The following is a 15,198-nucleotide window of genomic DNA, read 5'->3' as shown; positions in this document are numbered from 1 at the left end:
AGACTGTTAGGAGGTGTTGGGACCAGTGGATGGGGACACACAAGATGACCGGGCTCAGGACACTCCCTACAGACCACCAGTAGAGAGGAGTGTCTGACCAGACTGTTAGGAGGTGTTGGGACCAGTGGATGTGTGGGGGCACACAAGGTGACCGGGCTCAGGACGCCCCCTACAGACCACCAGTAGAGAGGAGCGTCTGACCAGACTGTTAGGAGGTGTTGGGACCAGTGGATGTGTGAGGGCACACAAGGTGACCAGGCTCAGGACGCCCCCTACAGACCACCAGTAGAGAGGAGCATCTGATCGTCCAACAAGCACTAGCAGCTCCAACTGTTTCATTGTCTGCCATTCAGAGACAGGTAGCGCCATTGTTACACTCCTGTGTCTGTCGGAACCAAGCACTTGGATGAAGGAAATTTGGTCTCGTGTCCCCCATTACATGTTCGGCCTCTGACACCCACTGTCATCTCCGTTTGCAGTGATGTTGTGAACGATGAAACTGGACGCTACAGGATGGAACCGGTTTGTCTTCAGCAATAAATCCAGGTTTAGTTTGGGCGCTGATGATAGCTGCGTTCACGTCTGGGGAGGTCGGGGTGAGCGCCTCAATCCTGCCTTTGCTGTGGAGCTGCACACTGCCCCCTGCTGATGTGATGGTCTGGGGGGCCATCGCATACGACAGTCGGTCACCCCTAATAGTCGAACAAGGGACAATAACAGCTCAGCGATATGTTCAGGATGTCCTGCAGCCACGTGTTACTCTCATGGCGGCTTCCAAGAGGCAGCAGGATAATGCGGTACAACAGGGTACTAGCGCATCCATGTCTGCCTGTATCACATCTTGTATCCAAGCTAGAGGCTGTACAACAGGGTACTAGAGCCTCCATGCCTGCCTGTATCACATCTTGTATCCAAGCTGGAGGCAGTGCAACACGGTACTAGAGCCTCCATGCCCGCCTGTATCACATCTTGTATCCAAGCTAGAGGCCGTACAACAGGGTACTAGAGCCTCCCTGCCTGCCGATATCACAACTTGTATCCAAGCTAGAGGTGGTACAACAGAGTACTAGACCCTCCATGCCCATCTGTATCACATCTTGTATCCAAGCTCTATAGGTGGTACAACAGGGTACTAGACCCTCCATGCCTACCTGTATCACAATTTGTATCCAAGCTAAAGGCAGTACAACAGGGAATTATGACCTCCATGTCCACCTGTATCACATCTTGTTTCCAAGCTAGAGGCGGTACAACCGGATACTAGAGCCTCCATACCTGCCGGTATAACATCTTGTATCTAAGCTAGAGGCAGTAAAAGAGGGTACTAGAGCCTCCATGCCCGTCCGTATCACATCTTGTTGCAAGGCTAAAAGCGGTACAACAGAGTACTAGAGCCTCCATGTGCCCCTATTTCATCTTGTATCCAAGCTAGAGGCAGTACAACAGGGTACTAGAGCCTCCATGCCTGCCGGTATCACATCTTGTATCCAAGTTAGAGGTGGTACAACAGGGTACTAGAGCCTCCATGCCTGCCGGTATCACATCTTGTATCCAAGCTGGAGGCAGTACAACAGGGTACTAGAGCCTCCATGCCTGCCTATATTGCATCTTGTATCCAAGCTAGAGGCGGTACAACAGGGTACTAGAGCCTCCATGCCCACCCGTATCACATCTTGTATCCAAGCTAGAGGCGGTACAACAGGGTACTAGAGCCTCCATGCCCACCCGTATCACATCTTGTATCCAAGCTAGAGGCGGTACAACAGGGTACTAGAGCTTCCCTACAAGGGGTCATTTTCCACAATAAATGCTCCTTTTGCTCTCTCATTGTAATCACTTACTTAAATCAAAATGACAATCACGGAGAGAAAGTTTCATTCCAACAAACCCCACCTTTCCCTATAAGCCCCCTCTTATGATAGAGAAATATAAAAGAAACCATCTTGCCGGATTCCTAATGACCCGTACTATATAAATATTTTGTCTGTTATCCCCCACAGTAAATTACGCAAGAAGTTTGTTTTTTTTAATTAAAATTGATATTTATTATTCAGCCATATTATGCACACAAAATGGTACAACAGGAAACTGAACTCATCCTGTAAGAAACAAAGCTTCTCACAACTCATTGGTGAAAAACCAAAATGCTGCGGGCCGTAGAAAGAGGCGATGCAAATGCAGGTATTTATTGAAAAAAAGGGCTTTTACCGTGCCAAGGTCATAAAAATAAATATAAGGCGGTTTCACATCTGCGTCCCGCAGTCAGCCCATATAGAGCAATACGTTTTTCTTTCTCCCAGTTTGGGTTCAGTTTGACTCCGTTCCGTTTGCTTTCAGTTTTTCTGAATGGGATAAAGAGCGGCTCGCAGCGTTATTGTTCCTGTCCCAAAAAAGGAAAAGCACCGCTCCCTTCTGTTTCTTCATTACAGTCAATGGCAGAGTTAAGCAAACTGAAGGGCTTCTCTCTGCCTTTGGTGTTGAGTGGATCCTTTATATCAGAATACTGTAAACCAAACGATAAGTAACCTAAGAGGGAGAAAAGAGATGAGAAGCCCAGCGAGGAGGAGGGGGAAGGAGAAGCCCAGCGAGGAGGAGAAGGAAGAGGAGGAAAGAGAAGCCCAATGAGGAGGAGGGGGAGGGAGAAGCCCAACAAGGAGGAGGGGGAAGGAGAAGCCCAACAAGGAGGAGGGGGAAGGAGAAGCGCAGCGAGGAGGAGGGGGAAGGAGAAGCCCAGCGAGGAGGAGGGGGAGAGAGAAGCCCAGCGAGGAGGAGGGGGAGGGAGAAGGCCAGCGAGGAGGAGGGGGAGGGAGAAGGCCAGCGAGGAGGAGGGGGAAGGAGAAGCCCAGCGAGGAGGAGGGGGAGGGAGAAGCCCAGCGAGGAGGAGGGGGAGGGAGAAGGCCAGCGAGGAGGAGGGGGAGGGAGAAGGCCAGCGAGGAGGAGGGGGAAGGAGAAGCCCAGCGAGAAGGAGAGGGAAGGAGAAGCCCAGTGAGGAGGAGGGGGAAGGAGAAGCCCAGCGAGGAGGAGGAGGGGGAAGGAGAAGCCCAGCCACCACCCACCAGCCAGGATTGTGCATTGTGCTAGCTAGGAGGAAGAGCTCTGACAGACCTCCGAGAGTGAAACTTGTGGAGTGTGCAATGACCTGCATATCCAATAATCTGCTCCTCTACCTAAGGGCGCCCACCCACTGGCGATTTTTTTTCCCTGCGAAATTCGCAGCATTTTTTTTTCTGCAGGGGTCTATGGGACTTGTAATGTTAAAATCGCGATCGCACAAAATCGCCAGTGGGTGGGCGCCCTCAGTTTGTAATATTTAGTCCGTATTCATTTAAAACTGATCAGTTTAAAACGGACTCTAAACGCAGGAGTGAAACCCCCCTAAATATGACATTGCCGTATTTGTATTTACCCAAAGAATAAAAGTAACATTCCATTGTATCCTGCAGGGAATCCTGTAAAAGAAAACCTAAAAAAAAAGAATGGCGGAATTTCAGTTTTTTTCTCTTTCCATCCTCTCCAAAAAAATTAATAAAAGTTAAACAATATATTTTATGTACCTCAAAGCCGTACCGTTAGAAGATACAACTCGCCCCACAAAAAAACCAACCCCCATATAGTTATGTCAACGAAAAACAAAACTGTCATGGCTCTTGGAACCTTAAAATGAAGAAACCTGCCTGGTCATTAAATGGGTTGTCCAGTTGTAAACTAATGATGGCCTGTCCTCTAGATAGACCACTAGTAGTAGATCAACGGGGCTCTTTTCCCTGATGCTCAAACGTTCGCTGGGTTGGTGCCTTCATGCACTAAGCTGGTATCAGCCAGAAGTGGACAGCTCCTTTCTCACCGCAGTGGCCATGCTTGGTATTGCAGGCCATTCACTTCAATGGTAACACTGACTACAATAGTAATGGAGCTGGCACAAACACAACGGCTGGGTGAACATGTGACCCCCTGAGCATCAGATCCCAATTGACCTACTATTAATGACCAGTCCTGAGGGTAGACCCTTAATAGTTTTCAACTAGAAAACCCCTTAAAGGTGCAAAATACGTCAATAAGTGTTTAATACATGGAAAACCAGGTCTATCTCAGCGTCTGCCGATCAGTTTTTTTTTATGTATCCCAGAAACTGGTTTGTGCTGTGAGAACAATAAACATCAGGTAACCTGACAGACGGTCGGTAATTGAAAACATGTAGCGCCTCCGTGATTACTTAACATTTACTACCGGGCCTCTTATTGCAAGTGGAACAAAATTCAAATGATGGAATATTTTACAAGTTCGTGCGCCGCGATCCATCGCCTGCTGTCACCCGGTACAGCAAGTTTGTTACGGAACATTAGCGTAACCGGGAGAATGCCTCCGATGCAAGACTTCTTTTATTTTCACACATCTGTAGCGCACAGCAGGCTCACAGTTTGGTTACAGTTCAATTCTTACAACTGGCAGTTTGCAAATGATTCTTATAGCAGTGACAAGTGTAATGTGTCTGTATATCTCGGAGGCAGAACATTGCAGCCCGGCTGCTTCTACTCAGCGGGGGGAACGGATTATACCGCTGTCATATCTCAAGAATATACAGAATTACAGATGCATTACATGGACGAGGGAGGGATCCTCGGGCTTAGCGGAGCTTGTAGCCTCCATATGCATTACGTGTTATTTTTTCATAAATGTCTTTGTATGCGGTTCATAGTTTTGACAATGTTTCCCCCTCGCTGCCGAGATATCAAGTGTAATTTTTTTCCCGTTCCCAGATAGGCGAATGTGCGGAGTCTCTGTATACATATTTGTTTTTCTTACACCAGAGGGCAGATAAATAATTAAGCGGCCTTCCAAGATATTTCGCTTTCAGAAAAAGTTGGTTTTCTCTGCTGCGCAATGAGTGGAATGAAAGAGAAGGGAAGAAAAAAATATCGTTTTGATATATGAAGTAAAAATCCTTGTAGAGAATAAAGGCCGCGATCAATACATAATGGAGAGCTTCATCGTCAACCAAACGCAGCTTGAATATTGGATGCATGCTTGTAGAATCTGTGGGTTGGCCATACCGCCCAACCTCTGAAGAATGAAGAGAAGGATAAATCCTCATTGCAATTTTTTTCATTAGGCCACACCCCTTTTTATAAGACACGTCTTTTGTATCCCCTCACAGTAATAGTGCTCTTTAGTATCCCTCTCATAGTAATATCGTTGTTCAGTGACATACATCACAGCAATGGTACCCTTCAGTGACCCCCTTACAGAAATAGTGCTCCTTAGTGACCTTCTCACAGTAATAGTACCCTTCAGTGACCCCCTTACAGAAATAGTTCTCTTCTGTGAGCCTTCCACAGTAACAGCGTCCGTCAATGACCTCCTCACAATAATAGTGCTCCATAGTGACCTTCTCACAGTAATAGTACCCTTCAGTGACCCCCTAACAGAAATAGTGCTTTTCAGTGACCCTCTAACAGAAACAGTGCTCTTTAGTGATCCTCTCTCAGTAATAGTGCCCCTCAATGACCTCCGCAGAGTTATAGCATTCCTCAGTGACCCCTCGCACAGTAGTAGTGCCCCTCAGTGAACTTTACAAGGTAATAGTGCCCCTCAATTGCCTCTTTACAATAATAGAGGCCCCTTAGTGACTCCCTCTCAGTAATAGAGCCTCTCAGCAACCCCCTCACTCTAATAGTGCCCCCTACTGTCCCTCTGATAGTGATAGTTCCCCTCAGTGACACCTCACAGTAATAGCGTGCCTTACTGTCCCTCTGATAGTAATAGTTCCCCTCAACGACCCCCTCCCACTAATAGTGCCCCTTACTGTCCCTGTCATAGTAATAGTTCCCCTCAGCAACCCCCTCACACTAATAGTGCCCCTTACTGTCCCTCTGATAGTAATAGTTCCCCTCAGTGACACCTCATAGTAATAGAGCCCCTTACTGTCCCTCTGATAGTAATAGTTCCCCTCAGTGACACCTCATAGTAATAGAGCCCCTTACTGTCCCTCTGATAGTAATAGTTCCCCTCAACGACTCCCTCACACTAATAGTGCCCCTTACTGCCCCTCTGATAGTGATAGTTCCCCTCAGTGACACCTCATAGTAATAGAGCCCCTTACTGTCCCTCTGATAGTAATAGTTCCCCTCAGTGACACCTCATAGTAATAGAGCCCCTTACTGTCCCTCTGATAGTAATAGCTCCCCTCAGCGACCCCCTCACACCAATAGTGCCCCTTACTGTCCCTCTGATAGTAATAGTTCCCCTCAGTGACACCTCACAGTAATAGTGGCCTTCAGTGTTTGCTGCAGCCAATCACTGGCCTAGGTGTATGGCTGAGGCCAGTGATTGGAAATAGGAATGACCTTTCCTGCTACCTGGAAGTGAGCGGAGAAACTGTAGTGGTGGTGCAGACCATTGAGGCAGGGATGAAAGGGGTGAATATAAGCTTTTTTTTGCTTTGTTTTACTCCATTCTCTGAAAGGTACATATCTTCTGGGCCAGTGGGACAGACCCCAAAATGTGGGTTCTTCTGCAATGGAAATGTTCAAACAAAGGCTGGACAGACATCTGTCGGGGATGATTTAGTGACCCTGCACTGAGCAGGGGGTTGGACCCGATGACCCTGGAGGTCCCTTCCAACTCTACCATTCTATGGTTCTATGATTCTATGACTGTCCCACTGAATCCAGGATTTTGGGAGGCCTGGGTTGTACACAGATTGATACATGAACTCCATTGTTTCTATTTGTTAGCTGAGGTCCTTGGCCATCGCTTTACTGCAGAGCTGCAGTTTATATGTAAATATAGTATATTCCTTTTCCACCCCTCTCGGTGTATACGCTACATGAGCAAGTTATATGCTAATCATTTAAGCCACTGACAGTTGTAGTGAGATACACAGGTTATGTAGTGACAATGGCATCTGTTAGGGGGAATCTACTGGGCTGTGAGAGATCAATCAGTTCTTAAAGTTGATGGTTTGGAAGCAGGAAAAATGGGCAAGTATAGGGAACCGAGCGACTGTGACATGGACCAAACTGTTATGTGCAGACGACAGGGTCAGAGCGTCTCCAGAATGGCCTATAAGACGTACAAGATGTTATTGTTCAATGTTAAATACTATGTTGCTTTTCACAGTACTCTCTCAGAGGGGGACGGGAACAAACGAACATAGCTGAGCGGGAAGGGACAGGACGTGCAGAGTGTGGAGAAGGCAGTAAGTTGCAGACGGAGAATAAGGAGTTGTGTAGTGGCCTATAAAAGACACTACATAGCGCTATTTAGCTGTGGGGACCAGTAAAATGATAACCGGCCCTTGGGGGTTTAATCTGAGTCATTTTGCACAGGTTAGAAAAAATGCCTAGAGACTCAGATGAGGCAGGTAGCCTAGCCACCAGATAGGTTGTGATTGGCTGCAGACAAACTGGTCAGATGACAGAGATGATAAATAGCCATACAACGGTGACAGGAGGCAGAGTAGTGAGAAAAGAGTAGTGCCAAGGAGAGAGAAACGCCAGACAAGAGAGACAGCGGCAGTGACCAAGAGAGAAGAATAAATAGAAGCAAGAGAAAGAGAGAGAAAGCAGAGAAACCATGAGTAACAGAGAAGGAGAGTCAGCTTTGACAGTGAGTAGAGGAACAATAAAAGAGATGTAACTATGAAGAAAGATAGAGAAAAGAAATCCAGAGTAAGCTCCCAGTATATAAATGTGTTATACACAGGTGTCTACATTGTTGCAACTTGTGCATCATTTCTTATTCTCTGAGTGCGTTGATGAAAATTGCTGCATCTTTGCTTTATTTAATAACATCGTGTTTACAATAAGTTAAGCTAAATATCTGACTCCATGTACTATGCAGCACCTCACCACTCTCAACTACAAATTGTGCCCAAGGACACTGGCATCCGAACTAAAACAAAGAGAGAAAACAAATCGCAATTAATTACCCACAATAAAATTAGCGCTCACCATAGTTACTCCTGAATTCGCGCTACTGGGCTGTAGCTGTGACCCTATGGACAATGTCCTCTGGAAAGAAAGAAGTGAATTGCTGAAAGCCTGGAAGCTTGGAGTTGCGTAAGCCAGCAGTTCCTCCATTTCCTTCCCTTATGACTATAATAAACCCGTGCAAGCAGGCCTGAGAGAAATGCATTTTCCTGGTCAACCAGGTGCAGCAGGATTATTGCAGCTACCCCATGTTAATGGGTCCAAGGACTTACTAACAGGAGAAACTGCTGTTCATTGTTGATCCTTAGTATAAGGACTACAACAGACCGTGTAAAAGGACTGAGTGTCTGGTTAAACAAATGGATACTTGTAGAACATAAAAACTGTTTATTTGTTCAGCAATGTCTGATGCAGCCTATCTCAACCTTCCCCAAAGCCTCCAGGCCGAGGATACTGACCTGGCCTATGATAAGACCCCACCCTCACCCAAACCAACATGCCCGAAACCAGCTTATGAGTCCCTTATGTCACTAGTGTCCATGCAAGAGGAGAAAGGGACCATGGTGTCACTCCTAGAACTGAGGCTGGCACTCCATGCTTAAGGATCAGATCAGCTGTATACCCGCCAGGCTGACACCGACCCTGAAGAGGAATCAGCTGGTCTTGTGCAGTGCTCTTGGTATGTCGTAATTCGTGGTCCAAGAAAGAAAGAACAACCAGTGAACTGTCAACAGTGTCTCGGATGTGTTGCGGGATTATGGTAGGTGTATGGCACAGCGGTCAAAGGCAGATGCAGCACACATTTTTTTTGTAAAACAGAGCGTTGCTTAAAGAACATAAAATAGAGTTTTCACTTAATTGAAGGGTATGTAATAGTTAAACGTTGCATAAAAGAACACTTGTCTCGGACCGGAAGGAGTCACCTGGGGAACATGTAATGGCCATTAGCCTTACTGATACTGCTAACTTCTACGTAGACCAATTTCCTTTTACTCTGTAAGGGCCGTGTCTCTGCTACTGAGATACCAGATGTCATAGACATCTACTATCACAATTCTTGCAGGTCTCTTCCAGGCTTCATCACACGTGCACAATATGCTTACCATCCACGATAAATCATCACTGTGCCCTTACAAATAGCATTGTATAGTGTAGTGGCAATCACACAATTTGACCTTCACATTGCAGCACAACTCCAGAACCCATTAATTACTCAGTCCAGGCTCCTCTCCGAAACTCTCAATCTCTATGCATGTGAAGCCTTTATCTCTCCTAAGCTGCTAGCAGGCCTGCTTACTAATTATCCAGTCTCTCACATGTTGTGTACCAATCAGATTTGTTTTAGGCCACCCTACTCACGGTCTGATGTTCATGAAATTTAGTGTCCTAATAATCTTTTGTACCACATTGTTCCTTACTTTCACTGAATCCTGGTGTCCTCTCAGACAGTCCAGATACAATCCATAGTCCTCTTTGACCTTCCTTCCCCTAGTGGGGTCCTAGATGGTCACCTACTCCGCTTACCCCTTATGCTAGCCCTGCTGCTGGCTCTGCTCATGCCATTCCTTCAGGCCCAATCATGAACTGCCAGTCCTCCTTCCAGTGCCGAGCTGTAGTCCTATTACTGTACAGACCATAACCCCTGTCAGCTCATAACACGAAATCTGTGTACATATTACAGCAAGTCGGGAGTAACACTCGTAAAGTAAAAGAAGAGACAAGTGTTGCATTCACTCAAAGGCTATGTTCACAAAACAGAATACAACACAGATTTTTCAGCATGAATTCCACCTCCAAAGCCATGGCAGAAATCCGGCAGAAAGTTTGCTGGCAACCTGCATGCAGATCCAGCCATTTTAACTGAATATGGACTGATTATAAACTGAAGCAGAACTGATGCATGCATGCAAATACCTTTTTTGGGGGGTAGAGTAGCTGATTATTGAATATGTAGGTCATTGGACACTTCACAAGTTTCACTCTGGGAGGTTTCACTCTGCGCACTCCTGGCTGGTGGGTGGTGGCTAGGCTTCTCCTTCCCGCCCCTCTTCCCTGGGCTTCTTTTCTCTCCCTTACCCCTTCCTCTCCATCTGAGCTCACCTATTGTTTTGCTTTGCAGTATTCTGTTAAAAAAGATCATGTCTTCATGTGAATCCACAAGGAATCACATCAGAAATCCTTCACAGAGATGTTACCCATCGAAGAGATGTACAGCTTAGCCACAGATTTCTGTCGGGCTTCAGAGGAGGAACCCAATTTGCGTTGGTTTCCGCCATGTGAACATAACCTGAAAGGTAAAAGTGTTGAGTTTTAGTTTGAGGAGCAAAACATCTGCAAACTTCATTGGCCCAAAGTCCGAATCTCATTCCCATTAAGCCTCATTGGGATGAACTAGAATTCCGTATCTGTATAGACCCAACACACCCATCATCCCCTGCATCTGAAGATCAGCTCGAGGAATGGAGGCGAATCCCTCCACACATCTATGGAAATTTGGTATGAAGTGGCCTAGGAGGGTGACTGCAGTCATTGAGGCCAAAAAGGCCAACAACGGATTCACAAATGTGATTAAAATCGAATTCCATCCCCTTCTATGTGCCCCAATATTTCCGTGTATTTTGCATCCACTTTTCCACTCCGCTCCGCCGGGCCTCCGGTAATCAGTAATTTGCTGATGTCAGTATATAAGTTGTTTGTGCCCTTTACGACAAGAAGCATATAATCAGTTTCGACCATGTCCTTCATTCCTGTGTATTGGAAATATTCATCCGCTGCCATTTCCATAAAGAGAACAACTGCAAAAGCCAAACTCTAGCCGGGCTAATTTTCAAAGTATTCACATATATTTTTATTTTTAGCTTGGGGGCTATTTATTCGCCAAACGCTCACACATATACGGTATAATCAGAGAAAAGCAGAACTGCTGGTACAATGCAGGAAAGTGAATGGAATTTCATGGTGATCAATCCATATCCAGCTTGGAATACATTAAGTAAAAGGTCAAACAGTTTTGCTGTTTTGTCAGATGCACTATAACATTATATTCATCCGGCTGTCATATCGCAGCGCCGCTTTCATCCGTTCACTTTGCTTAAAAATCACAGGCACCTCTTAAACAACTCACAGTATATAGCTGCAGGTGGTGGAAATGCAGAATGTATGACTTTGACAATAATGTCCTTTTACTTTCAAGACTTATGTACAAGTAGAAATACTGGAGGGGAACAGAAAGAGGGAAATGAAACTTTGGCACTATTTGGCCATGATAAGCTGGTCTAGGATTGGGGATACTGTTTCTCCTTGTGGACAGTGTGCAGAGCATCCCCCACACGGAGGTGGAATTAGAGATGGAGCCTGTCAGAATGGTTGCGATAAAGTCTACTTACGGCTGTTTCAGTGATACAGTCACATAACAGAATCAACAGTACATTCACATGACCTCAATACATAGTTTAGAACGCTACAAGATAGTCCAGAACTCTCTAACAACTCTGTTGAGTGTGTCCCGTGTGGCACAGAGTGCTAAGCTCTCCTTCACGACCTGAAGGTTGGGAGTTCATTTCCCACTTGGGACAGGTAGCCGTCTCAAGGCTGGCTCAGCCTTTCATCCTTCCGAGGTTGATTAAATGACTACCCAGTTTGGTGGGGGCAATGGCCAAGTGCACCAAAGTGAGGGAGACCACGGGGCTTGCAAAAGGGTTGTCACGGGTGGCTCTTTGGTCCCTACCAACAGTGGCACTAAGGATGCTCTGCTGGGGGGTTGTGCAGTGGCCCAAAGAACATACTGGGGTATGCCTAACAGGAAGGCCTCTTTTGTCACAGGTGACGCCAGTACTCCAACCGGGACCCTCAGGATGGAATGCCGATGAAATAATTGAGACGAGTCTGGTAGCTTGTGGTAGTAATCTGGGAGTATTAAGTTTGTAGCAGGTGAAAATACAGAATTCCAGATACAGTACTTGGTGATGGTACAAGTAGATATAGCAGTATACTGTCAATTGAACATGATGAAGATAATAGCAATATTGGCTTGAATAAAAATTTACTTCAATGCTCTCTGCTGTACTTTAGCTGAACCTGATTTTGTAAGACAATGCCCCATTAGTTGCTTTAACTGAAGGGATGAATAGATTTAACAAAGTATAGATGAAGCAGAGTGTAAGGTGGTCGCTAGACTAGTCCTGGCTTTGAGTTCACCGGGTAACTTTAGACTCACTGTTTTGTAGAAAACCGACCTTGGAAAGGTTCTCCTCCTCTCTGCTATGGAACACCAAGGGAGCGGAATGAGACCTTGCTCGACCTTGGGAAGACTGCGTAATTACAGATTTCTCTCCTGCATGAACACCTCCTCCTTCTCCAACATGACCTCTCTCCTCCAATGCTGAACTACCACTGAACTCCCTCCTCTAACTGCTCACTGCCTCCTCCTTATATCTCCTCTTACTCCTTCCCGCACTTTCTCTACTCCTCCCACTCTGCATAGGGACTTGTGTTGCTGTTTTCCTGCCCTTGGATTCTGCACCAGTGAGTTTGAAGCTGACTATCAGCCAATAGGGCACCAGCTGACAACAGGGCTAAGCCCTAGGCTTAAGCAGAAACAGGGTTTCTTCTACAGACAGCACCTTCTAAGTCCAAGGACGGCATGTAGACAGGTGTGACAGGACACGAGTTGCTGTGAGTGTTCTGTAGGACCCGCTGGGCCACTACAGGGGTGGAATAAGTTGGTGCTATAAAAAAAAGAAAACGAGAAAGAGAAAAAAAAAGATGTAACGGCGTGCTGGCTGTTGCAGGAACAAGTTACAGGACACTTAGTTGCATTGCAAGTCTCTTTAGTTACACAGTCTTTTAATCACTCTGCAGCCCTCTTTAGTAGGGATTAGTGGAACAATCGCTTTGTGTCGGTCAATTTCATGAAAATCATTGTGAATTGGGACAATCAATTCTGACTTCCATTAAAGTCAATGTGAGTTAAAATCTGAAGGTCCACAATGCAGCCAGAATCCCCCCAAAATGCATGAGGATGCAGCCACATATCTGGGGAACACTGTGCTCCTCCCAAAACTTGGTCAAAATAGCGAACGCTGGTGTAGGGGGTCAATTGTAGCACAAAGTCTCCTACAGCAAAAATGTCCCTAAGATGGCAGATGTGCTGCTTATATTAAAAGCAATGTCATAAAGTTTTCACAGGACAGATTCTCCCAAGTGAACAGAACAGCCGAACACGGGCCTTGTCCAAGGAACATCTGTAGAGCTACTGCTGTTTCTTGTACTTTAGAAAATTTGGGTTCTGGGTCAAGAAGAAAACAAGGCGGAAGAAGGAGAAGGACAGCAGCTCCATCACCACCAGCTCCTTGAGGGGATAGTGTGCTCCTTGTGGAAAGCTGTCGATCTGTATGTCCATATTGACATATTTTTCATTTTGGGGAAGTAGTAGGAGAAGAGCAGCAACAGCTCTGACACCGGGGCTGGGTGCACCTTTAGTACCTTCCATAGCGTTGCCCCTGTTAAAGGAAGGGTGGAGTTACATACAATTAGTCCACAGCAAGGATTAGTGGAGAGATGGAGCAAGTGACACCATGACTTTTGGTGTGCTAGTAAAACAGAGTAGGCGCAATGCAATGTCTACGCTCTTTGTGCAGTACAGCCAATGTCATCCACTTTGTATGCAACATAGACAGGCTACCCCATCCTCATAATGCATCAGTGGGATCTTCAGGGTTATTACAAATGAAACCCTCATAACCCACATTTAATGATGCAAGCAGGGGTGTTTTTCTTACTCTCCCTCCCGGTGTGCCAAGTATTCATTCAGTTTTTTGTGCTTTTGTAGTTTTTTTTATGTTATGAGCGATGTCACTTTTAGGGAAGGGTCAGTGGCTGCAAACAGGAGGGTCACATGCATCCTGTTCTTCGGAGGAGTCCAGTGCAAGGTGGAGATAAGACGTGTCTTCTTGTCCTCCTACTGGGCATTGGATTATGGTGTGGCACGTCTGGACACTGTCTGAGCTGCTGGAGTCGTTCAGCTTTCTTGAGCCCAATGGTATGTATTACAGGAGTAGGTCTCTCCAGTTCTGCACTTTAGCCATTGTTAAAGTACCGTTAATTTGTGACTGTTTGCCACTGTTCAATTGCTGCAGCCGGGAATCCTGGACTCTCTTCTTACTCCCCGTTTCATAAAATGAAGTTCTAAGCATGGAACCGATGCATCCTGATTTTGAGTACAAGGAGAGGGTTGCGTATGCTCGGGGATATGGGCATCAGGGCCAAAGGCAGACTCATAGGCTGCGGCCACCTAAGAGAGGTGGAGAAACAATGGAGAGGGTGAACTGCCCCTGGGCTGCGGAGGGGTGTCCTGTTAAAGAGAGAGCCTGTAGCGTACCATCCCTTGAGGGACACACCGTCACCCTCACCATCCATGACCCTTACAATGACACTCAGATGCAGAAATTTGATATAAATGGAAAAAGAAACTTAAAAATTTTCATTTAACAAAACCAGTAGGACATCCTTGTTGCCCGTAGCAGCCAATCACAGTGCAGCGCCCCTTTCCCAAGTTGCTGCGGTAAAATAAAAGCTGCATTGATTGATTGCAACAAGGGCGGTCTTACCATTATACAGTTTTGCTAAACAAGGCCTAAAAAGTTTTATTCTACCGTAGTCGTTGCTGGGGTGCTATGAGACTAGAGATGAGCGAACGTACTCGTCCGAGCTTGATGCTCGGGCGAATATTAGGGTGTTTGGGATGCTCGTTACTCGTAACGAGTACCACGCGATGTTCGGGTTACTTTCACTTTCATCTCTGAGACGTTAGCGCGCTTTTCTGGCCAATTGAAAGACAGGGAAGGCATTACAACTTCCCCCTGTGATGTTCAAGCCCTATGCCACCCCCCTGCTGTGAGTGGCTGGGGAGATCAGGTGTCACCCGAGTATAAAAGTCGGCCCCTCCCGCGGCTCGCCTCAGATGCGTTGTGAGTCACTTGTGACAGAGATCAGGGAAAGTGCTATAGTGTTGGAGCTGCTGTAGGGAGAGCGTTAGGAGTTAGTGTAGGCTTCAAGAACCCCAACGGTCCTTCTTAGGGCCACATCTAACAGTGTGCAGTACTGTGGAGGCTGCCTTTTGCAGTGGTGCACATTTTTTTTTTTCCAAATCGGCCGTGCAGAGCATTGCGCCCTGCAGTAATACTACAGGGACAGAAGTGGTGGTTAGGCAGGGAGAGTGTTAGGAGTTAGTGTAGGCTTCAAGAACCCCAACGGTCCTTCTTAGGGC

Source organism: Eleutherodactylus coqui, chromosome 3 (assembly GCF_035609145.1).
Source record: "Eleutherodactylus coqui strain aEleCoq1 chromosome 3, aEleCoq1.hap1, whole genome shotgun sequence".
Taxonomy (NCBI): Eukaryota; Metazoa; Chordata; class Amphibia; order Anura; family Eleutherodactylidae; genus Eleutherodactylus; species Eleutherodactylus coqui.
The sequence above is the reverse complement of the archived record's forward strand: the minus strand, read 5'-3'. Positions refer to the sequence as shown.